The following is a 24,596-nucleotide window of genomic DNA, read 5'->3' as shown; positions in this document are numbered from 1 at the left end:
CTCTGAGATGTGATGACCCCAGAGATGCTCCCTGGGTCCTCATTCCTTCCCCTACTCCTCCAGCAATTAGACAGGACAGCTGATCATCTGTAAGAAGATGATCATGACATTCTTTCCTCTCCAGCCCCTTCTTCTGTTCCCTGAGCCCAGCCCTGCATTCCTAGGAGGTCCGGCAGTGATTCTGTCCTGAGAGTCAGGCCAGTATGGCCTCATGTCAGCCCGATTCCTTCTACCTGGGCTCCAGATCAGCCCAATGGCACCTACACCTTGCCTGCTGCAGTTCAGAAATGCTCTCCCTGGCCTAGTCTGAATTGTGGCTTTCGGTTCAGCAAGCCCCCCTTTCAACAGCTCCTCGCCTGCTTCACTAATAGGCACCAACCGCTGACTGCAATCACCAATCTCGGGTCTCAGCTGCGGGACTCGATTCATCCTCTCCAAACACATGCCCTCCAAGGGGGGGCAGACACCATTGTAGTTGCTGAAGAGCCATTTCACATATGCTCACAGAACGTCCTCCAATTCCACATAGGAAATGGGCTCCATAAAACCTTTGTTCATTAAATGTTTCAGGGACCACAACAAAAGGACTTAGAATTAACCAGAACTGATTAGAATTGGACCATCCAATTCTTTGATTAAAAAGTGCAGGGAAGCTGGTTGTCTGGGCAATCAGGGTGGCTCTAAAATGGGCAATGTTGTATTATAATTCGAATAAACTGCTTGACAAGGAATGAGCACTGTCTGTGCAGAGGGAAACCACAATGAGGGGGTGTTACCAGTCATCCATGCTCTCCTTGGCCCACCATTTTGGAAACCAATTGCAAATGAGGAGGAGGTACAGGGATGGCTGTTTGACAGTTCCTGCCACTTTAAGGTTTAATTGTGCAAGAGCCACTGGTTATTTCCTCCAGGAATTCATATGCCATATGGGCACTTGCTACCAGGTGAACTTAGTGCCTGAATTATGGTTACTGAATTAGATTTTTCTTGGATGTTTTAACTGAGAGAGAACACATGATCCAACGCAGTGGTACCCCACTTTTTTGCATGTCAGAATAACAAGGGGAGTTTAAAATTCCTATGACCATGCTGCACCCAGATCAATTAAATCAGCATCTCTCAGGGTGAAACCCTCTCTGGCATTAGTGTTTTTAAAAGCTTCCCAGGTGACTGAGAGCCACTGTCTAGTCACTTACACTTTTCCCATCAAAATCCTGTATTAAAATAATTGAATTGGGGCTTCCCTGGTGGCGCAGTGGTTGAGAGTCTGCCTGCTAATGCGGGGGACACGGGTTCGAGCCCTGGTCTGGGAGGATCCCACGTGCCGCGGAGCGGCTGGGCCCGTGAGCCACAACTACTGAGCCTGCGCGTCTGGAGCCTGTGCCCCGCAACGGGAGGGGCCGCGATAGTGAGAGGCCCGCGCACCGCGATGAAGAGCGGTCCCTACACCGCGATGAAGAGTGGCCCCCACTTGCCGTAACTGGAGAAAGCCCTCGCACGAACCGAAGACCCAACACAGCCAAAAAAAATAAAGAAATAAATAAGTAAAGTAGCTATAAAAAAAAAAAAATTAAAAATAATTGAATTGTTACTAAATATACATAAAATGATAATTCAGAATTAATAGTGAAATAAATATAACTACGTTAAGTACAACATAGAGATTCTCATGCTAGATTTCAATTGCTATCGATTATTGCTCTCTGTAATTCTGGTTTTCTTTATTCTCCTTTAAGGAAAAGCCCTGAACTTTCTCTCACTTATTCTTGGTGCTAAAAAGTCCTAGGCCATTTATGAGAAACGGATCAAGTGCTAAAAGCTGAGAGGAAAGTTCCATCTCTGGAGTAGAGGTCAAATTTGAAAACCACTCCCAGAATTTAAAGAAAATATGAGTTGAAAGAGATGCAAAAGCTGAAAACAGATATGAAAACTCAAAGACTAAGAAGCGGGTCAGAAACTGGTAAGAAAATTACATGAAAAACAATTGAGTAATTTTAAAAAATGCTGAAATTAAAGATTAACCATCTTCGGATCATGCAGATCTTAGATGGTTTCACAGAGTTGAAGTCAGAAAAACTGATCAGCTTGAATCCACACCTAAGTGTTGGCATTCAAACTAGACATAGACTGGCCTGGTCATTAAAAACCTGCCTTGAACGACTAGAACTGGTCTCACCTATGTGAAGGGAGGCACATCCTGAATTTCCATGCCTGTTACTTTTTAAAAATTTAATTTTTATTTTGAAAAAGTAATATGACTATATAGTTTAAAATGGCAAAGAGTACTCTACAGATTTTAATAAAAAGCAGCTGTTTTATGCCTGTCCCCAGAAACCCATGCCTGATTTCTGCTTCCTAGAGACACATTTAACTCTGGTTATTTCTATAGGCATTTATATCCTTATTTATAAATAACAGGCTTATACTGTTATTTCTTACGCTTCCAATTTTAGATGCTTCCTATTAACTTCCCAAGATGGGAGATGAAGACATCTACCAGTTCTCTTCCTCCTTTTCTCCTTCCCGCTCAAACTTCTCTCCATCATCCTCTCCAGAGAGTTACACCATTATTCTTAGTTAGATCAACATTCAATATTTACCTGCTTATGACCATTTAATTAAACCACAGATAGCCAATAGGTAACCTATGAATACATTTCCTTTCTTTCATGGCATTTTGTTTTTCTTGGAGTTAAAAACTGTCTTATTTTCTCAGTTTCCAGGGATATTTTGGTGAACATATTCCCCATTCCCCCCAAACTCTTCCACAGAGCTGTAAAACTCGTTGGAGTAAGTCAAGCAAGCACATGAGGGAATCTAGCAGTTCCCTTTCTTTCCCTTGGTACATCCCTCCCACAGCCCTCTGTCCTCTTGATGTGGTTTGGACTGGTTGTTCTCTAGCCTCAGGAATAGCTGAACTTTATTGAACCCCCCTTTCTCATTACCATGTTGGGTCCTTGTTTCTAGAACTCAGTATTTTCCTCTGTCTTGTTTTACTCTCGCTTTGCTGGAGTATATCCTCCAGTTTCTTTTTCAGAAAGGGTGCATGTAGCTAAATTCCTTGAGACCGTGTGTGTCTGAAAAGGTCTGAAGAAGAGCAAAGGTGGTGGGGGGAAGCTGAGCAGGGCCAGAGCACCAGGCCCGTGGAGGGCTGGAGGCCCAGAACCATCCCAGGGAGGCAGACAGGCAGTGAGAGATGGAACTGTGCTGAGGATCCAAGCCCCCGGCTCAGTGCCCCATTGGAATTCACTTACAAAACACAAGCTGAAAGATCCAATTATTAAGAATTTCAAAGTCAGAGCATTAAACCAGGCACACAGGGCCATGAGTGTGAAACCCCGTGTGACTGCACATGTAACACATCTATGAAGCCAGCCCTGGTGGGAGAAAAAAGATTGGCTTATGTATTATACCATGTTCTCCAACTGACCCTATCCGTCCAGAAGAAAATGAAGAGAACTTTAACTCCTTCTACATATTAAAATAAATTTCAGATGGATTAAGCATTTAAGTGTAAAGGATGGGCAAAATAATACAAGGGCAAAATTTAGGAGAACACACTTATAACTTGGTGGCTTGGGAGATCTTTAAACCAAGACAATAAACGCAGATGCTATAATGGAAAAGACAGTCACATTTACTTGACAAATGATAGACTGGGAAAAAGCTGTAGCATATGAAACAGATAAAGGATTAATGTTTAAAATATGTAAACACCTCTACAAACTGATAAAGAAAAACATCCCGGTTGGAAAATAAACAAAGAATATGAATAGACAATTCGTCTAAGAGAAAAAAATCCAGATACAATGTGAAAGATGTTAGGAAAGTGCAAATCAGAGGGACAATGAGATAATACCTCTCACACACCATACTGGGAAAAATTAAACAGAGGTAATAATTAGTAGAGGTTTTTGCTGCGGAAAGGGCACTCTCATATAACTGGTAGAAACGTGAATTGTTAAAAGCACTTACCAAGGGGAATACACATGCTCATGATGCAACAGTTTCATTTCTGGGGATTCGTCCTGCAGAAGTTAAGAGACCAAGAAATAAGGTTGTGTCCACAAATGTGTTTATTGCAATACTTTTTGTTGTGGCAAGAAACAACAATAACAAAACAAAGCTACAATTAAGAATAACAAAAAGTAAACTAAATATCCATCAACATAAGGATTGTTGACCAAATTGTAATATATTCATAATTGAATCATTGTGTAGCCTAGAAAAAAATGAGTTCTATCTATACCAGTTGACACAGAGAGATTCAGTTAGGAGGGAAAAGCAGGATATAGAGAAGGGTATACAGTAAAATCACATTTTGTGTTTGCAAAATAATGCCTAATCCCCCAAATTGTGTGTGTGTGTATAATTTCATGAATGTGTGATAGTAGAGAAAAGTGTGAAGACACATCAGTTTTTGATCCTTGATTTTGCTGGGAGTTGAGAAGGAGGAAGGTAAATGGGAGGATAGGATGGAGGTTGTTTTGGTGAGAAGAGGTGAGTCTGAACTCTGAATGGAATGCGGATGATTGCACAATGGAGAAACCTTTAGTGAAAGCTTACTCATTTGAGCTGGGCTTTGGCTGTTGCTTTCATTTCTGACACTTGGGTTCCAGGGTCAATAACAGTCATAGTAAAATTTAATTTCAAGGACGTAGTAGTCCCAGAAGCAAATAAGCTGAAAAACTTAGGATACCTTTAGAGGAATCTGCCTAATGTTAGATTTCTTCTCTAAAACAATAAATTTGAGAAGTCAGTGGTACAATGCCTACAGAAATAGAGAACTCTTACCTAATGCTATAAATTGAATGTCTGTGTGTCCCCCACCCCCAATTCATATATTGAGACCTAATGCCCAATGTGATGGCATCTGGAGGTGGGGCCTCTGGAAGGTAATTAGGTCATGAGTGTGGAGCCCTCAGGAATGAGATTAATGCCCTTAGAAGGCGATTCCAGAAAGTTCCCTCCTGCCCTCCACCATGTGAGGTTGTATGAACCAGGAAGTGAACCCTCACCAGACATGGAATCTTGGACTTCCCAGTCTTCAGAACTGTGAGAAATAAAATTTCCATTGTTTATAAGCCACCCAGTCTATGGTATTTTGTTATAGCAGCCCGAATGAACTAAGACACCTAGCCATGTTGTCATCAATCCATGACAACATCCTCTGATCTCCAAGGCTAAGAAAAGGTACCACCCAAGCACCCTTTCTATAAAATGACTCAAATATTTTTTCCAAATTACATGAAAATGAATCAAAACAAAAATGCAAGATGGGAAATTTGGGATTGGAAAGAAGCAGCAGCAAGCACAAAAACCGGTTAAAGAAACAAAAAGTTAATAATAACTTCTAACTGCTAATGAGAGAGGGTTTGATACAGATATTTGTAAATAATTGCTACCACGGCGACAAAATGGAATGTAAAATCCTACAACTTTAAATATTTATTTACCTATTTATTTGTAACAGCATTTTCAGGTGGTAAAAGAAAATAAGCTCACTGTAATTAATTTTAAAATGCAGAAAAAATTATAAAGAATATTTATATCCCATCATCCAGAGGGAATGCTGTTAATGCTGTTTTTGTGAGTTTTTCTTTCTCTGTGTGTCTCTCTGTGTTTAAAAAATGGAATTTTATTACTTATGCAGTGTAATATTCTATTCGATTCACTTTATAATATGTTATGAATATTTGCTCAGTTCATTAAATATTCTTTGAAAAGTTGATTTTAAGGGACTTTATAATATTTTATTGTAAGGAGTACCATAAGTTATTTAACCATTTCTCATTGGGCAACATTTAGGTTGTTTCTAGTTTTCAGGTATATTTAAGAAAAATTCTGGTACAAACTGCTTTATTAATTATAATTATTCTTAACTGAATAGCTAATAATTTTCTTTACATAGATTCTGAGAAGTGGATTTACTGGGTCAGGAGATATAAACTATTTTTAAGTCTCTTGATGCCTGTTGCCAAATAATTTTCCGGGAAGTTAGTTCCAATTTATCCTCCCACTAGCAGTGCATGACAATGCTCATCTCCGTGTACCCTTCAATGTTGGAGTAAGAAATGAAAGCTTTGCCAATTTGATAGGTAAAAGGTACCATTTCTTTAAAAGTTCTGTATAATCTTTCTTTTAAAATCAATATTGTAGATAATTTGGAAAACACTGAAAAACATGGGGAAGAAAATAAGTATATTACTCTTGAAAATACAGAGCACTTTCACACATTTTTCATTGAGTCCTCCAAACAAATTCATGAAGTACAGCCTTTAGTGTTGCCCCCACCTTGCAGTTATTCCCAATGCAGATCAGAGAGGTTAAGGGAGTTGCCTACATCACACAGCTAGTGAGAGGTGGGCTGGGCACTACATCAGGTCTTTTTTAACACTTAATCTCATGCTTTCCCCACTATACTAGTTGCCCCTGGAGGGGCTGGAGATGAGAGGTGAAGTGTACCTAATATATTCCTGATAACTCAGAGCAGGGAATGCATTGTTAGGTCCCAGGAGACTTAGTGGGGAGTCTGGAAGCCGTGGGAAGAAAACCCGGAACCAGGAGCCAGGAGCCCTGGGTCCCAGTCCCAGCTTGCCCGTGGATTTGATCTGTGACATGGAAGTCACGCCTCCTTTCTAAATCTCAGTTTCACAATTTTATAAATAAGGGTTTTCATTGGATGGTCTCACAGGCTGTGACTATAGAAGGCAAAGGCTGAGTTCTAAAGAGGTTGGCTGGAGAGATGGGCATGGATGCCAGGGTGCAGTTGGCTGCTGAGTCTTTGGTATTTGGCCCAGCTTGATCCACATCTGCTTTGGAACCCTAGTGGCAGGGTCTTCATTCTGCCTTCAGCAGGGAGAGGCTGCTTCCTGGACCACATTCAGGGGAACCAGGCACTGGGAACAACAGAGCAAACTTCCCCTCTATTGGTGACCCTTAGCAGAGGTCGGGGAGGGTCATCTTCAGGCTATGCAGGAACCCTGGCAGCCCTGCTAACTGTTCCACTCTGGGATCCTCTCAACTTTGCTTCCAAAATGAAAATTTGGAAGGACATGGGTTAGATCACAAGAGACTGGCCCTGGTGGGAGCATAAGCTACCTCTGGATTCACAAAACTCTTCTGATTTATAACAGAAGACCCAATGGGGAGGTGAAGCTTGGGCCTTTCAAAGATGCCTAGTTGGGAAGATCCTTGTAATCTGTAGGAGGTAGCCTCTCTCACTTCCCAGATCACTTCGGCAATGAATCTGTTGTTACCCCCACTTGTGGCTTTTTCCTCTGCTTCCTCCAAATACATAGCTTAGATCCTCTGGCCTCCTTTAAAACTCTGGTTTCTTGACTCCAGGTGCTGGCAGGCCCTGGCTCTGGTCCTGCATCCTCTTCATACCGTAGACAAGCTCTCTCTTCTTGGTTTGGACATTCCTTCTCCCTCTCCCGCTAGACTCTCTGCTTAGGACAGATCTATTGGGTTAGAGAAACAACCTGAGAATGGCACACTGGGAACACCCCCTTCTGCCTCTGCCGTATAGTTCACACCAGGTCTTGAGAATCTGGATTTCAATTTGGTTTTCCCCTTGTGTTCATAACTTTAATTTTAGGAAAAAGTTTGTGATCTATATCCACATAGCATAGTCTTGGTAATGAAATGACCACTTAGGATGGTCTTAGATATTACATTTGGGGTTTTGCTTAGACCTGGCTATATACAAAGACAAAGCATGGCAGCTGTTAGGGGTTGGTATGTTTCTACGATGTATAAAGTTAGGGATCCAGGAATTCCCATATCCTAGCACTTGAAATTCCTAAGGGAACCTGTATTCTGCAAATATTCATTCATCAAACAAATATTTATTGAACACCTGTTACATGTCAAACACTGTGTTGGCATACAGTAGTGAACAAAATAGACAAAAATTCTTGCTCTCACGGAGCTTATGTCATGGTGGGAGCGGGGATAGGACACAAGGGGTGGGGGGCAGCTAGGGGACCAGGCAGGAGGGTGAGGGGCACAGTTTGTATAACCCCAGGGGCAGACTGTCTGCATTTCACAATCACATAGATAACCAGACTGGCTGGCCCTGCTCCAGTCATTTGGAAAGATGACCGTTGTTTTTTCATCTTAGGTTATTCATAATCATAGCAGCCAACACTGAATGCATACTGTATGCCAGGCACTGTGCATTATCACTCCCATTTTACAGATGAAGAAACTGAGGCACGGCATGGTTAAATAATAGTCCCAATGTCACACAGCTGGAATGTCCATCTGACTCTAAAGATGTGCTCTGGAACACTGCTGATGACTGCCTCCGCCCATCTCTGAATGGGAGTGCTCAGCCCTGGAGGAAGGCCACTGGGCCTACACAGGAGAATGGAGGCAAAGCAGTGGGGATGGCAGGGAACTGGCTTACATATCATTCCGAGTCTTATTCAACTTACTCATTTCTGCACCAAGGCCACCAATAAAGACTGTTTATAAAACAGAAAGCACTGAGCTGATCTCCCTGTGCTATGCAGCTGCTTCCCACTAGCTATCTATTTTACATTTGGTAGTGTATATATGTCAATGCCACTCTCTCACTTCGTCCCAGCTTACCCTTCCCCCTCCCCGTGTCCTCAAGTCCATTCTCTACGTCTCTGTCTTTATTCCTGTCCTGCCTCTAGGTTCTTCAGAATCGTTTTTTTTTTTTTTAGACTCCATATATATGTGTTAGCATATGGTATTTGTTTTTCTCTTTCTGACTTACTTCACTCTGTATGACAGACTCTAGGTCCATCCACCTCACTATAAATAACCTAAAGGGGTGGGATAGGGAGGGTGGGAGGGAGAGGCAAGAGGGAGGAGATATGGGGATATATGTATATGTATAGCTGATTCACTTTGTTATAAAGCAGAAACTAACACATCATTGTAAAGCAATTATACTCCAATAAAGATGTTAAAAAAAACACAAAAGCAGTTAGAAGAACTCTCTTACAGAAGCTGCTGGTGACAGCAGCCGGTTGCTAGGTGTTGCTAGGGCAGCTTAGCTGGGAGTCCGGTAGTGAAGTAATTAAGCAGGGTATTTAAATTACCTCAGCTGATTCTCCCCAGAATAGGCAGTTGCCTGCATGAAGGGAGGTGACTAAGTTCCATCTTTCCTCCCAAAGACAAAACAGACAGGAAACCTTTAGAAGATGTGTAGGAACACGTTGTGGTCCGGGTGGTGAGCTCCTCTTCATCTCCCCCAGACTAGCTGGGCTGGCCAGGTGAGACAGGGGTGTTCCAAGGTGCGTGTGGGCAGATACTAGCAAGGGCAGAGCATGATGGGGGCCTAGGGATAGGCTGGGAGTAAGGGCAAGAGCCAGAAGCCAGGACCAGAGCTGATAGAAACCAGAGAAGAATGGGCAAAACAGCAGGGGAAAACCCCCCAAACTAGCCACCCACATCAGGTATGAGGAATCACCAGAATTTACAATGAGATGGAATGAAGTTACTGAACAGGGCTAGGAAGGGATTCTAAGCTGTGATATCAACCCTTCCACTTCTGGTCTTAACAGAAACATTTACTGAGCAAAGTGTCAGGCCCTGTATTAAGAGGTTGCATAGATTTAATATAATTGTATTGAAGGTATGCAGTATTATGCTCCCATTTTACAGAGGAGGAACCCAAGGATTACTCTTCTTGTCCAAGGTCAATCAGTTAACACTGGATTCTGGAATCAAACCCATTTCTCTCTAGCTCCAAAACAGAGACCTTTAACCACCCTGCTAGTTTGTAGTTACTCTACTCATGGGAATCTCCATGTCCAGCTTGCTTTAAAAGCACTGAGCTACCTCTGACACTGCCTGTCCTGGCCAGGCTTGGCTCAGGACCTGCCATGGGCTGGGGTCTGCAGGTGTGAACACCAGTGTGGCCAGCTGCAGGTTTCTGGGGGAAGACCAGTGTACAAGGAGCGAGGTAGGGGCCAAGAGCATGCATACTGCTGGTGAAAGAGGCTGCAGAACATGGTGAGTTCTGTGAGAGATGAGACAGTGCTTGGAGGATGCACAGAGGAAGGAGGGAGTGAGTAATGAGTGGCCCGAGGCACGCCCTCTTTCCTTCGATCTCTGTTTTTCATTCTCCAGCAAGCTGTGTAGTTCCCAGAGATTTGGCTAGCTTGTTGAAGACCTGAGCAAGCTTCTGATGCCCTCACACTCACTTTGCAGTGGCTTTGGAGTCTTGCTGTGGAGGCTGTAGTCATTCTGGCCTTGAATATTTGAGAAAATATATGAGAAAAAATTTTTCCCATAAATATGGTGATGAGAGTCAAGAGAAGTCACAATGTGTATTAGTTAGCTTTTGCTGCCTGGTAGATCACCACCTTCTACCCCATTCTCTCATGCACCCCATTAATACGGCAAATCTCATACAGTTTCTGAGAGTCAGGAATTCAGGAGAAGTTTAGCTGGGTGGTTCTGGCTCAGGATCTCTCATGAAGCTACAGTCACGATGTCAGCTAGGGCTGTGGTCTCATCTGAAAGCTTGTCTGGGGTTGGGGATCCACTTCCAGGATGGTTTATTCACGTGGGTGTTGGCAAGAGGCCTCAGTTTCTCTCTATAGGACTGCATGAGTCTTATATAGGACTGCCTCTCGTAATGACAACTGGTTTTCCCCAGCGTGAGTGTTTGAAGAGAGGGAGAGGGCAATGCACTTTTTGACCTAGTCTCAGAAGTTCCATACCATCACTTCTGCCATATTTTATTTGTTGGAAGTGAATCACTAAGTCTAAGAGGAGGAGAAATAATCTACACCTCTTGAGTGGAGGAGTATCAAAAAACGTGGGACATATTTTGGAGACCACCACACTGTGCAAACAATAACCTGGGTGAAAAAAATTACGTGGCCAAATGCAGAGATGGGGAGTGGGCAAAGATCCTCCAGAGATGGCTGCTGGTGCTAGGCAACACACTTGCGCTCTGCACACAGGGGAGAGAGGGCTTGTGTGCTAGTCTCTGATGACTGCTACCATCCAGATGACAATGATACATTCCATTTTCTCTTTGTCTGAAGAGAAATCTCATTCTGTGCAAGCCAAGCTGTTATGGATCTTTCTATCTATTCACCCATTCACATGGGACCCAGGGCATGATAACAGCTATTCAAACTGTGGAATGTTAATTAGATGGAAAAATGTACACACCAGCTATCTCCATTTCAACTGAGAAATCTGGCTGAGGTACATAATTTGCTTCAATGTCATCTGTGTCAGGATTTTGAAAGGGTGGCAATATATCACTGTGTTAGACAAAAGGCGTGGGATAAAAGGAGAAGGAACTATTCATGGCAACATGGGTTTCAGGATATTAGTAAGTGCAAATATTTGCTTCTCTATGGAAGCATTAAAGCTCCCTTCTTATTTCTTGGTTCTCATGCCCTAAGTTATTTGCTTTCTACTACTGACACTGAAGTAGAATATTAGCTCATCTTTTGGCTCTGAAATGTAGCTTGTGCACTTGCACAACGGGCAAGTGCAACAAACAATCTCAGTGCTCACTAGTCCCCCCTCTGTCTTGACTGTGATTCGGGGAGTCTGTAATGAAAGGAGTGACTGATAGCCAAGTGTGATATTAAATAGGCTGCAGAGGCAGAGCTCCGAATCATCTTCACTTTGAACTTACCTCTCTCCCTTCCTCCTTTCCTCTCTTCCTCCATGCTACAGTAGCTACACTGATGAGGAGATAGGTGCCTGGTGACTCTTCCTCACACGAGGAGTCATTGGTCTTGCCTCTGTGAACCTTGATCCTAAGGCAATCTCAGTCACATCTTGGCAAATAGCTCAGACACCTCTCCTGTGGAAGAGGACATCGCCAAGAAAGTCACAACTGCCTCCCAAGTAGAGGAGGTGATACAGGCTCCCTGTGGAGGGGACAGGAGAGCTGTCCAGAATTTCTGCTGACTTACAGTGAGCAGAGCATGCTCAGGAAGGGCATATTTCATAGGACCAAACCGTACTCCACGCAGATTCCCCTCTACTCATCAGGGATGGTGTAGAACTTCAACGACATCCCTTTTCTAGGTCACAAATATTCCACAAAAGGGAGAACAGACACCTCTTTCCACATCCTACCCCATTCTCTCACGCACCCTATTAATATGGCAAATATGAGTTTATCTTGTGGGCAAGAATTAGTTTGGAAGGAAACTGACCCTTGGGTGGTGAGATGTCTCATTTTAGACACACCAGAGGAGCATCCACTGCAGCTCAGAGGGGCCGACCTGCCTCTGTTTCTTCTACCCCCCTGGCATCACAGGACCAGAAACAACTCTCTCCCTCCCAGGGGAGTCGGTGGCCTCTGTGTAAACTTGGCGAAAGAGGGAGTCACAGGCCCACACTACTTCCCTCTAATTTCTAAAGCCAGATCATCAGAGGTAATGGATGTGAAACTGCTTTCACACAGTGGGACCTTGATCAATATTTGTTGAATAAATGAATAAACTCTAAGGTGGTGCAAAAGTACAGCAGTCTGCTTATAGCTATTTATTTCATTGTCAAAGCATGAAAGGGTTTGGGTTCTTTCAGAAATCACCCTCCTGTTCTCTTCAGTTTCCACTCCAAAGCCAGGGAGGTCGTCTCAGAGGAGGTGGCATTTGAACTGGGTGTTGAGCGGATCATTCATACTTTAGGTCAAGTGAATTCAAATTCACATGTTCTGTGTATGAGCAGGTGCTGGGTTAGGGTAGGAAGTTACTGCAGTATAGGGGTTTAAATAGAGGGTTCCAGACAACATCTGGATGTGAATCCTGGATCCTCAATTACTGACTGTAAGTTGCGTGGATAGTATAATCCTCACCTTCCCAATTTATATAACGAATTTAATAGTAGTACCTTTCTCAGGAGCTGTTGGGAGGATTAATTAAATGCAAGTGTGCATACAAGTAATCAAGGTATCACAGCATAGTAGGTATACACATTGGCTGGGCACACAGACTGTGCCAGAAGCCCTGGATTTGAGTCCTACCTCTGCTACTAGAACGTGTGTGAATGTGGGTAAGTTACTTAAGTTTTCTATGCCTCAGTTTACTCCTCTGTACACTGGTGATAATGTATTGTGGGGATTGATGTAACATGTATAAATAACTTAACACAGCGCCTGGGACACAGATAACAGTCACACTTGTTAAGAGGAGTATAAAACATTAAGAGCGGGCTTCCCTGGTGGCGCACTGGTTGAGAATCTGCCTGCCAATGCAGGGGACACGGGTTCAAGCCCTGGTCTGGGAAGATCCCACATGTCGCGGAGCAACTAGGCCCGTGAGCCACAACTACTGAGCCTGCACGTCTGGAGCCTGTGCTCCACAACAAGAGAGGCCGCGATAGTGAGAGGCCCGCGCAACGCGATGGAAGAGTGGCCCCCGCTTGCCACAACTAGAGAAAGCCCTCGCACAGAAACGAAGACCCAACACAGCCAAAAATAAATAATAAATAAATTTAAAAAAAAACAAAAAACAAACATTAGGAGCACAACCCATGAACCAGACTGCTGGGGGTGAATCCCATGTCTGCCATTCATAGCCAGGTGCCCTTGGTTAAGTCCCTTAACCTTTCTTTGCCACAGTTTCCTCAACTATAAATCAGACATAATAAAAGCACTCGCTGTGTAGGGTTGTTGTAAAGATGAGTTAATGCATGTAAAACAGTTAGTACCATAAATGTTAGCTTATTGCTATTGTACCGATTTGGCTGTTTTCCATTCACTTGCTTTTTCCCTGGGACATTCCACCCACGGAAGGTTCTGTCCCCAGTGTGCCTTGCAGGTTGCATAGCTAGGCTGTCCTAGAGACATGGATGGAACACAGGCCTGCCTGGCTTCGAAGTCCAAATGCCTTAACTTGTCACAGGTCACTCCATCCACCTGTGGGAAAGGCGAGGAGGAAGAGTGACTTCTGCGGCTGCGTTTTAGGGGTTGGTGGGCCAGCAGGTGTGGCTGCTCATAATCTACTCCTCTTGCGCATACCTCAGGAGGAGGCCTTGGAGGCACCTGCTTCTGCCAGAGGCAGGGGCTGTTGGACCTTCCCAAGGTGATGGGGCGGGAAGCCGGCTCTTCCGTGGCTGTCACCTGGTAGCCTCCAGTCATGACAGGTGTGTAGCTCGGAGCCCAGACTGATGACAGCGAGGGCAGGAGGCTGCAGTCATTACTCAGTGGCCTGATCATTGGGTATTTCTATAATGACAAATCATAACTGCTTCTCTTGTCATCGGTGTAAAGCATTTCCAAAGCAGTGATTTCGCAGGAGGGGACGTGGCTGTTATCCACCTAAGACCATGGAAATGCCCAGCGTTGGGGAGGCGAAGCCTGGCTGAGTGGGGCCATGTTGCTGCACTGCTGGCCTCTGGGTATTCAGCGCTGGCATTGTATGCAGAGAGATCAGCCTCCTGTCGTAACATTATCACTGTTAATTCTGCAGAAGCGTCACATTGAGATGGTCTTGGATACTTGCAATTTATTATTTGGCTCCAACCTCTACTATTTTTTAATTTGACCAAAGGACAATTGTGAGACATAAACATCAGTGGAAAGTCCAGTCTTTCTTAGTCTGCAAAATGCCTAGCATTCAAAGTGAAGAATAATCTTGGAAATTTATTCTCGGGCCTCTGGCCTATTACCTGAGCCCTGAGGATCAGATTGGGGGTAAGAAAGCTCCAAAAGGTCTGCTTTGGCCTCCAGGATGTCAAATCTCTGCTGTCCCCCCCAAATCTAATTCCCACGAGAGAAATGCTGGAAGATAGGCTGAAACCATCCTTGTCCTAGGGCATCTAGGGGCTGCGGAGGAGGAAGACAAGGCCACGGGTAGAGAGACTATCATGTGTCATTGAACCTTTCTGAGCTGGGAGTCCATTTCCTCATCTGCAAAATGGAGTAATTGTGAGGATTTATGAATTAATGCTTGCATAGCACTTAGAACAGTGCTTGACACATGACGTGGGCTGCCTGTAAGTGTCAGCTATGAAGAGTATGTGTTTCAGACCTCTCAGAGTTTGAGCCCTTTCCAGCCTAAGAGATGCCATGGAGATGAAGATGAAAACCTCTCCAAAGGGCCAAATCATTCTCTCTGTCTTTTATTTTTCCTGGGAAGATCTCCCTTCAGTCTCTGTCCTGGTAGCCCCTGCCCTCCCCAGGCTCAGCTGCTTCCAGGGAGGACCTTTTGCCTCCAGGGCCAGACCCACCCGGTTGTGGAGCTGGCTCTGATTCAGCTCATCCGTTCATCCAACACAGTACCAAGCACCAGTGCCAGGTGCTGGTGACACAGAGGTGAAAGGAACGGGGCCCTTGCCCTCAGGAGCTCACAGTCCGCTGGGGAAGATGGGCCTGGACACAGATCACAGCCATACATTTTGACAACTCTGAGGTGGATGTAGGGACAGGGTGCCAGGGGAGAGTCTGAGGTGGCAAGGGCTAGCTGCCCACCGGGTGGCACAGGAACATATTCCATACAGGAGTGACCTTGTGGCTAGTTCTCACGATGGGATGAGTGGAGTGAGGTGTACCATTTCTGGCCAGGATTTTAAGAAGCAGATATGCCCCTTCCATCTCCTCTCACCCCTCCCATCTGCTGGATGCAGAAGACTCTGAGATCCCAGGGTTATGGAGCCAGAAGATTCACCCCTAAATTTCCATGTGAGGGAAAGCTTCTTGCTGAACAGGGACACTACATTCAACTATACTGGGATGAGAAATAAACTTCGAAGGGGTTAAGTCACTTACATTTAGGAATTTACTTGTTATCTAGGATTATCCTAGTGGACACAGATGTCTAATCCAACTGGTGGCTTCAGGGAAGGATTCCAGGAAGAAGTGACCCCGGGTCCTTGGTGCTAGCTGGGTTGACTTGTGGGGACAGTGGCCGTGTTGAGATGAGGGGTGGGTGGAGGGAGGTGGGGGAAGCTGGGAGGATCCTTCAGGCAGAGAGATCAGAATAAATGGAGCATGGAGAGAGAGAGAGAGAGAGAGAGAGAGAGAGAGAGAGAGAGAGAGAGAGAGAGTGTGTGTGTGTGTGTGTGTGTGTGTGTGTGTGATGTGAATAACAGGCCATTCAGTGTTGCTGGACTATAAACAGTGGGGCAGAGGGCAGTAAATGAAGCTGCAGGACTTTGTTGAGGACCATGTAGGACCTCATGTTCCAAAGAGTTACAATGACTCCTATAGACCATAGAATGGCTTAAGGTGGGCAATAGGACCAGATTTGTGATTTCTAAAGATCACTTTGCAGGAAGTGTGATGAGTGGATTGGGGAATGTGAGACCAGAGATAGGGAGACCAGAGAGCAGTAGGACGGGAGGTGGTGCAATAGTCCAGAGGGGGATGGGGGTGGTGTGCCTGGGCCGGTGGTGGAAGGGGCAGAAAGACCTGGTGATTGGTTGGGCTGGTGGTGGGGAAGGAGGCACATGAGATGAAGCCTGGGTTTGTAAAGCCATCCATAATTTTTACTCACACTACAAGTGGATAGGAAGGGGAAATTGGGATTAAATTTTTTGTGATAGGCAAGCCCTTATTTTTTTTCTCTTCTTTTTTTTTTTTTAATTTATAAATTTATTTATTTATTTATGTCTGCGTTAGGTCTTCATTGCTGCGTGCGTGCTTTCTCTAGTTGTGGCGAGCGGGGGCTACTCTTCGTTGCGGTGCGCGGGCTTCTTTTTGCGGTGGCTTCTCTTGTTGTGGAGCACGGGCTCTAAGCACGTGGGCTTCAGTAATTGTGGCACGCGGGCTCAGCAGTTGTGGCACACGGGCTTAGTTGCTCCGCGGCATGTGGGATCTTCCCAGACCAGGGCTCGAACCCGTGTCCCCTGCATTGGCAGGCGGATTCTTAACCACTGCGCCACGAGGGAAGTCCCTTCTCTTCTTTTTAAGTTAACTCTCTATTGCACTTACTAGGGCCCAGGCACTTTTCTAAGCCCTTTACATATATTAACTCATTAATCTTAATAATAACTCCACGGTGGGTACAATGATTAGACCTATTTTACAGATGAGGAAACTGAGGCACAAAGGGTTAAGAGACTTGCCTAAGCATAGGATTTGGACCCAGGAAGTCTGGCTCGCAGTCCATGCTCTTAGCTGCTGTGCTGTTTCTTCTCTGGTACGTAGTATAAGGTCCCAGTTAGAGTGCTTCTCTGAACCCAAGGGCCCACATAGAACTTTTTGGACGCTGAAGCCAGCCTGGACTGGACCTGACTATTCAGTGATCCCAGTCTGGACACTGAGATCTGGATTCCTGGGACTCCCATCCAGGGCTCTGCTCTGTAGTCAGCCTCCTCCCCCGACTCCAGACTCGCTCTTCCTTAGCATCCTTTATCACCCTCCTTAGCCCTTCCACTGCTGAGACCCAGTGTGAGGGGCAGCTGGATGCCCATCGTTATGACACCCTTGGGACCCCTGTAGCCCTGAAACACCAGGACAACTGCCCAGGCCACACAGCCAGTAACTAGTTAAATTGGATTCAAATCTGTCTGGCTCCAAAACCACATACTTTCACCATTCTGTGGGTTCCCCTATTATCTCCAGAGGTCTACACTCCATCCTCAGGACTACAAGATCAAGCCTAGAGCAGTCCCCCATTCCTCCTGGGCAATGCAGAGTTAGATCAGGCCACCCGAGGCTGTACTCCAGCCCAGGTGCCATCCGTGGGGACACCCCCGCTCTCCTGGTGCCAAGTAGAAAGGAAGAGAGCCCAGACTGGCTGTCCAGGTGAGCCCAGCTGGCTAAGCTGCAGCTCACAGACTTTGGCTAATTTGTTATTAATTATTTAGGAGCACAGAACAATCCTAACAAGATGCAAAAATCAATGGCTGAGGAAAAGAAAAAGCAACCTTCTGAGCAGAATGTGCGTGAGGTGAGTGGCTTTTAAAAGGCCTTGACAAACTATTTGGTGTGCAGCCTGGAAAGTGGAGAATAAATGACTTTCTTACATTGATTCATATATTTTTTTCCAAGTTGGAAAGAGGAGGGAGGTAATGGGCGAGGGTGAGGGACCTGGTTGGCCTCGCAATGCCAAGATAATTATTGTTCAGTTAGAAGCCAGTGATTTTTTACTAATCATATGCATGGAGAGCAATGGGGGCTATAATGGGTTTCCAAGTGATGGAGGGTGCAATAAAGGTCAATTAGCAGTAATGGCATTGGTTGGGAAAAAAGCATCAACAACCCACGACACAGCCAGTGCCTTCCTTCCTACCTCCTTTGTGCCCAGCAATGGGGAGATAGGCTGAGCTAGAGGGAGAGTGATCCCTGCTGAGGGATGGGACTGGGCAGGAGAGGCCCTGGGCACACAGCCTGTGTGAGGGCCACACTGCATGCCTGGGTCTAGGCTGCCAAGTTCAGTGCCAAGACACATGGCAGCCATTCCTGAGACAGCGCCATGGCCTCCATTTGGCAGAACAGGCTGGGCAGGCATCCCTGCCCTGACGTTCCCACCAGGGGCCCAAGTAAGTCAAGAGGGGTTGCCAGGCGCTGGGAGCCTTGGGGCCTCGGAGCAAGTTTATAGAACGGAGAGACCTTACAGTGGCTTACCAGGCCCTTTGTGACCTGCCTGGCCACTCCCCGCCCCCGTTGTGATTTCCTCTCACTCTGATGCACACATGCTGGCCCTCTTGCTGTTTCCCTAATGTGGCGGGCACCCTCTGCTCAGAGCCTTTGCTCTGTTCCCTTTGTCCTGATTGTTCCTCATCTAGATATTTCTATGGCTGGAAATCTTACCTCCTTCAAGTCTTCAGCACTCAAATACACCTCCTCAATGCAGCCTACTCTAATTTTTTTGGCAGGGGAGGGTATACACCTAGGAGTGGAATTGCTAGATCATAAGGTAACTCTACGTCTAACTTTCTGAGGACCTGCCAAACTGTTCTCCACAGTGGCTGCGCTGTTTTGCATTCCTACCAGCCGTGCACGACAGTTCTAACATCTCCACACCCTCCCCAACGCTTGTTATTTTCTGTTTTGTCGATAATAGCTATCCTAATGGGCATAAAGTTGTGTCTCTTTGTGATTCTGATTTGCGGCTCCCTAATGACTAATGATGTTGAGCATCTTATTGTGCTTGTTGGCCATAGGTATGTCTTCTTTGGAGAAATGTCTATTTAGATTGTAGCCTCCTAATCTCCTGGGTGCAGGGAATAGAGGGAGTGTCCTGTTGTCTGTCTTTACATTGCCCGGGGCAGCTAGGACTGCAGAGGCACTGGCCAAGGGGCTGGGATTTGAGCTGATGTCTTCAGGAGTGCAGCTGGATGGGACTACTAGGTGCCTTGAGGTCTTCAGGATGAGCTAAGTCATGGCTCACATGGGAGAGGTGAGGTTCTGGTGTCAGGGTCCTTGTACAAAAGCAACATCTCCAGGGCTGGAATTGGGGTGGGGATGGTGAATGGGGTGAGGTCAGAGAGGAGGCAGGTTAGTGATAAGTAAGGGCAGTTATGTCCACACAGTGATTCTGGGCTGGCAGGGAACGGTGTGTGCATGGGTGTGTTGTCTGCATCTCTGGGAGGGGGCAAAGTGTCTACTTAATCTGCCATCCTGCAGCCAGGCCAAGTCCCAGGCTGCATATCCTCTGCAACCCGCCTCTGTGTTTCCTGGGAACTGGGCTAATCCACAGCTCTGTTCTCACATCTTCACCCCACAATCCACACTGGGTGCTGACGCCTAGCAGTGGGCAGGCTTGTGTGTACACACGCCAAGTGTGTGATGCTCTAGAGGGGAAGGAATTGGGAGGCATGTGGATCCGAGACAGGAAATGGAGATACTGGTTTCAATGTTCCACTTTCACTTGATAGAGATGTGGTGTTAGTTTCTGAGCCTAGGCTCTGAGATCTGCTTCTTCACAGCCCAGCGGAAAGAGCACTGGACATGAGATCTCGTCTTGGGTCTGCCTCCCACTGAGTGAGAAGGGGAATTAAAGTTGGTACGGAGAGGCTCGTGTACTTGAGCAGGAAAAGGCTGGTTCCCTTTCCTCTGTGGGGGAGGGCCAGGGGACCTGCTTCCTGAGTCTGACCCTGCTGAGCATCATGGGGGGCTACTGTACACCTCACCTGCACCCTCAAAGGTACAAACAAGCACCCTTTATTTAGGAATTTGTAAAGACCACAAACAGCTTAGCTAAGAAGTGAGCCCCCTGCATTTCGCTGACTCAGTTAACTTCGTCACGACTACACTTACGTCAGCCACACACAATACGAGGCTCCACTTCAGAGAGGGCCACGTGCTCACTGCCAGCCCCGGTTCCCCAAGGTGACATTGACCTCTTTAGACACAGGCCACTTAAGCACCATCCGGTTCCCCCGCCGCCTGCCTTGTCCTGATTCTGCATATTCCGCCAGCCCATTTCTGCTTCCCACGCCAGTTCACGACCTGCACGGCTCCACCCTGGTCATTTCTCCTTTCAGAGCAGACGCCTCGCTCACCCAGAGTTCTCAGGCATTCCTGCTTCGGGGGATCAAAATTTAGCCTTCCAATGACTGAGTTTTCATGACTGTGTTTCTGGGTTTCTAGCTATTCCTGGTCCTGTGTGCTACTGCAAAGATTACTGTAACAGGGAAGCAGTGGAAGTTTGCTCTTCTCCCATGTGAAGGCATATTGGCTGCTGCAAGGTGTCAGCCCAGGGCTTGCTTGGGTCCCCAGAGCCAAGTCCAGCAGACCAGGTGCCAACATGGACTGTGGTCGAGGCAGACCCCACTTCACCTTCCAGTTTTGCTAAGGTGACCCCATTGCCCCAGGGCCTGGGTAGGCCAAGTCAACTGGGTAGGGCTGGACAGGAAGGTACTCCAACTTGTCTCCCTCCTTTTAGATATACAGACCACCAAGACCCACAGACCCGCCAAGAGTGGATGCTGGGCAGACAGCCCTCTGACATTCATCTAAGTTGTTCATCTTATTATTTTGTTTTCTATTGTATTGTTTTATTCTATATCATTTCATTTTACCTTATGAGCTTGGTTGTTTTCACAACCGACCTCCTGCCTGGCTCTCTGCAGTTATTCTTTTTTTTAACATCTTTATTGGGGTATAATTGCTTTACAATGGTGTGTTAGTTTCTGCTTTATAACAAAGTGAATCAGTTATACATACACATATATCTCCATAGCTCCTCCCTCTTGCGTCTCTCTCCCACCCTCCCTATCCCACCCCTCTAGATGGTCACAAAGCACCAAGCTGATCTCCCTGTGCTATGCAGCTGCTTCCCACTGGCTATCTATTTTACATTTGGTAGTGTATATATATCCATGTCACTCTCTCACTTTGTCCCAGCTTACCCTTCTCCCTCCCTGTGTCCTCAAGTCCACTCTCTAAGTCTCTGCAGTTATTCTTGATCACAACTGCAGTCCCAGGGAGGTCCCCTCTCCAGGAGTGTCTGACAGAAAGGGGAGCGATATGTCAGGGGCAGGGGAAGCTGGCAGAACCTTTTTGTCTACCTAATATTTTATTAGAGTCCATGTAGCAATGTATATAAAGCAAGTCCCATGGTGGGAAAATGCAGAATAAATTACTGCCTGCAATTTCCTGTTTGGCATTGATTTTGTAGATTGGAGACTCAAAGTGGGAGTCTGGTATTAGTATGTCAACAGCACTGTTGAAGGTCCCACCAATTGCTCATGAATCCTACAATGTCAGAGCCACACGGAGCCTTGAGACCAGCCAGTTGAACCCAACGTAACAGGGAAGAGCCTCAGAGACCCAGAAAGGCCTGAGGCTACATGGCGAAGAGGACATAATCAGGGCAATGATACTAGTTCAGCTTCAGCATCCCGAGGCCCAGATTTTAGCAGGTGTGAAAGATTGTTTTAAGGCAGCCACAGTTGGTTATTACTTATGGAGAGTTCCCGTCAGAGCAGATGGCCTGCATTCTCTGTGTTTCAGGTTCAGCCTTGAGGCTCTTTGGATTTTTTGATTCCTTTGGCAGCCAAAGGCAGCTTTGAGCTGCTAAGAGGTGTTACGGGAGCAGAAAGTGCCCAGGGCCTGGACAAGTCAGTTACCCAGTGGGACCCTCAGTTTTGTCCTCTGTGCCATGGGGCTGGTAATCCCTGACCTGTTTCTGCCAGACGGTGACAGATGGATGTAAAAGAGCCCTGTAAATGGAAAGGCCTCCTTCGTAGCAACAAGCCAGGACCTGAGAGGGTTTAGTGAGGAAAGGAAAGGCTCCCATCTAAAAGGCCTGCTCCCCTCTTGAAACTGTCTCCCCAAGTCTCACCCTCCCCCAGCACCTCACCTCCTGATCCCCAATGCCAACACCCACCAGGAGAGAGAAGTTGCTATTTATCATGCTGCCCGACACTGTGTGTTCTCCTGTGTCTACACATTTTCTTTTTTTTTTTTTTTTTTTTATAGCTACTTTATTTATTTATTTATTTATTTTTGGCTGTGTTGGGTCTTCGGTTCGTGCGAGGGCTTTCTCTAGTTACGGCAAGTGGGGGCCACTCTTCATCGCGGTGCAGGGACCGCTCTTCATCGCGGTGCGCGGGCCTTTCTCTATCGCGGCCCCTCCCGTCGCGGGGCACAGGCTCCAGACGCGCAGGCTCAGTAGTTGTGGCTCACGGGCCCAGCTGCTCCGTGGCATGTGGGATCTTCCCAGACCAGGGCTCGAACCTGTGTCCCCTGCATTAGCAGGCAGACTCTCAACCACTGCGCCACCAGGGAAGCCCTACACATTTTCTTTTTACTCTCGCCAGTGATTACACTGGATTCTCTTTTTCATACCCTACAGAGCTGTGTTCATCATCTACGGGAGTGTAACAAATCACCCTAGAACTTAGTGGCTTAAAACAACAATCATCATTTTTTTTCTCTCTCATGTTTTCTTTGGGACAGAAATTCTGGAGCAGTGTGGCTGGAAGGTTCTGGCTTGGCCTCTCCCGAGGCCACGGGCAGATGTCAGTTGGGGCTGCCCTCATCCCATGGTTTGACTGGCCCTGGAGGATCTGCTCTCAAGCCAGTTCACTTGCACGGCCGGCGAGTTGCTGCTGCTATAGGCAGGGCCCCAGTTCCTCTCGCCAGGGCAGTGTGAGTGTCCTCACGTCATGGCAGCAGGCTTCCCACAGAGCAGATCTGAGCCCAAGGAAGAGGCTGCCAGGCCCTTAAGACCTAGCCTCATCTTCTCTGTATTGCATTAGTCACACAGGGCCAGCCCTGATGCAGTGTGAGAGGGGATTACACAAGGGCAAGAATACCAGGAGCCAGGGACCCTTAGAGGTTGGCTACCTCAGTCTACCTTCCGGCTCCTGTGATCCAGACATGTCGCACATGAAAATACACTCACCCCTTTCCAAGGTCCCCCAAAGTCTCATTCCATCGAAGCCTCAGCTTGAAGTCCTGGGTCTTGTTATCTAATCACGTCCAGGCTCAGATGAGGCTCCTTGGATGACTTTCTCAAATACAGCTCCTCCTGTACAGTTCCTCTTGATCTGTAGGCCTGTGAACTAAAGAAACAGGTTGCCTTCACTCCACCTAATATACAACGGTGGGAGAGGCACAGGATGACCACTATAGGTCCTCTTGTAAAAAACAAAACCAAAACAAAACAGAAAAAGGAAAATGAGAGTTACACAGGGATCCTTAACAATTCTGAAATTCTGCTGGGCACATGGGTAGTTTATGGATTAGAACTCAGCCCTGCTGCTTGGGAATGGCTCTCCATGGCTCTTGGCTCCACCCTCTGGGCTCAGGGGCGGAAGTTCTCTGAGCCATCCTTTCTTTTCCATAAGAAATGGTCATTGTTTGCAGCTAAGTCATTTTCTCAGCCTGCTTTTATATCATAGTTTGCAGGGCCAAAGACCAATTTTCGTACTGTACTGCCTCTGCACCTTTTTGTCCAAACAGGTAGTGTTTCAGACAGTGCAATCACCTTAAAATCATTGTGAGCTTTCTATGAATCTTACTGCTGTTCTCTCCATTAGATAAAACTCACAACCACAAATATCAATAACATAAGCCCTTTTCTACCTTGAGTTCCCTGTAAAGCTGCTAGGGGACACCGCACTTAAGATTATCAGAAGCCCTCAGTGGGGGTAGGGAGGTAAGGATTGGGAGTTTGGGATTAGCAGATGCAAACTATTATATAAAGGATGGAGAAACAACAAGGTCCTACCATATAGAACTGGGAACTATATTCAATATCCTGTGATAAACCATAATGGAAAAGATTATGAAAAAGTATATATGTATGTATGTATGTATGTAACTGAATCACTTTGCTGTACAGCAGAAATGAACACAACATTGTAAATCAACTACAATAAAATTTTAAAAAAAGATTATCAGAAGCCCTATTGTTTATTGGTGAGGCTCTATGAGGGACTTTTTTTTTCTGTTTGAATCACTGCCTTACATATTTCCAAGGTCTTAATAAAGGGTTTTATGTTCATTTCCTCAGGGGCATCTTCAGACCATAACATCCTGACAGTACCCTAGGTTTGATCTTTGCCTAGAGGTCATTTAAAATTTTTAGCATCATTTCCTGCCTGGAGAGTCAAGAATAAGACATTTTAATTTTCTTTCTTTTTTTTTTTTTAACATCTTTATTGGAGTATAACTGCTTTACAATGGTGTGTTAGTTTCTGCTGTATAACAAAGTGAATCAGCTATACATATACAT

The 24,596-nt window shown here is 45.9% G+C and overlaps 1 long non-coding RNA gene across 1 annotated transcript in view; it reads right to left on the bottom strand.

Moving 5' to 3' along the window:
- The window catches only part of LOC130708824 (uncharacterized), a 66,865-nt gene that overhangs the window by 35,042 nt on the left and 7,227 nt on the right, over nt 1-24,596 (bottom strand). The window contains exons 2-3 of the long non-coding RNA XR_009009217.1: nt 23,262-23,421; nt 3,976-4,028 (exon numbers count right to left, since the gene is read on the bottom strand). This is a non-coding gene — a long non-coding RNA (uncharacterized LOC130708824). The remainder of the gene's footprint in view (nt 1-3,975; nt 4,029-23,261; nt 23,422-24,596) is intronic.

The sequence above is a fragment of the Balaenoptera acutorostrata genome, chromosome 9 (genome assembly GCF_949987535.1).
Source record: "Balaenoptera acutorostrata chromosome 9, mBalAcu1.1, whole genome shotgun sequence".
Classification (NCBI taxonomy): domain Eukaryota; kingdom Metazoa; phylum Chordata; class Mammalia; order Artiodactyla; family Balaenopteridae; genus Balaenoptera; species Balaenoptera acutorostrata.
The sequence above is the reverse complement of the archived record's forward strand: the minus strand, read 5'-3'. Positions and strand labels throughout refer to the sequence as shown.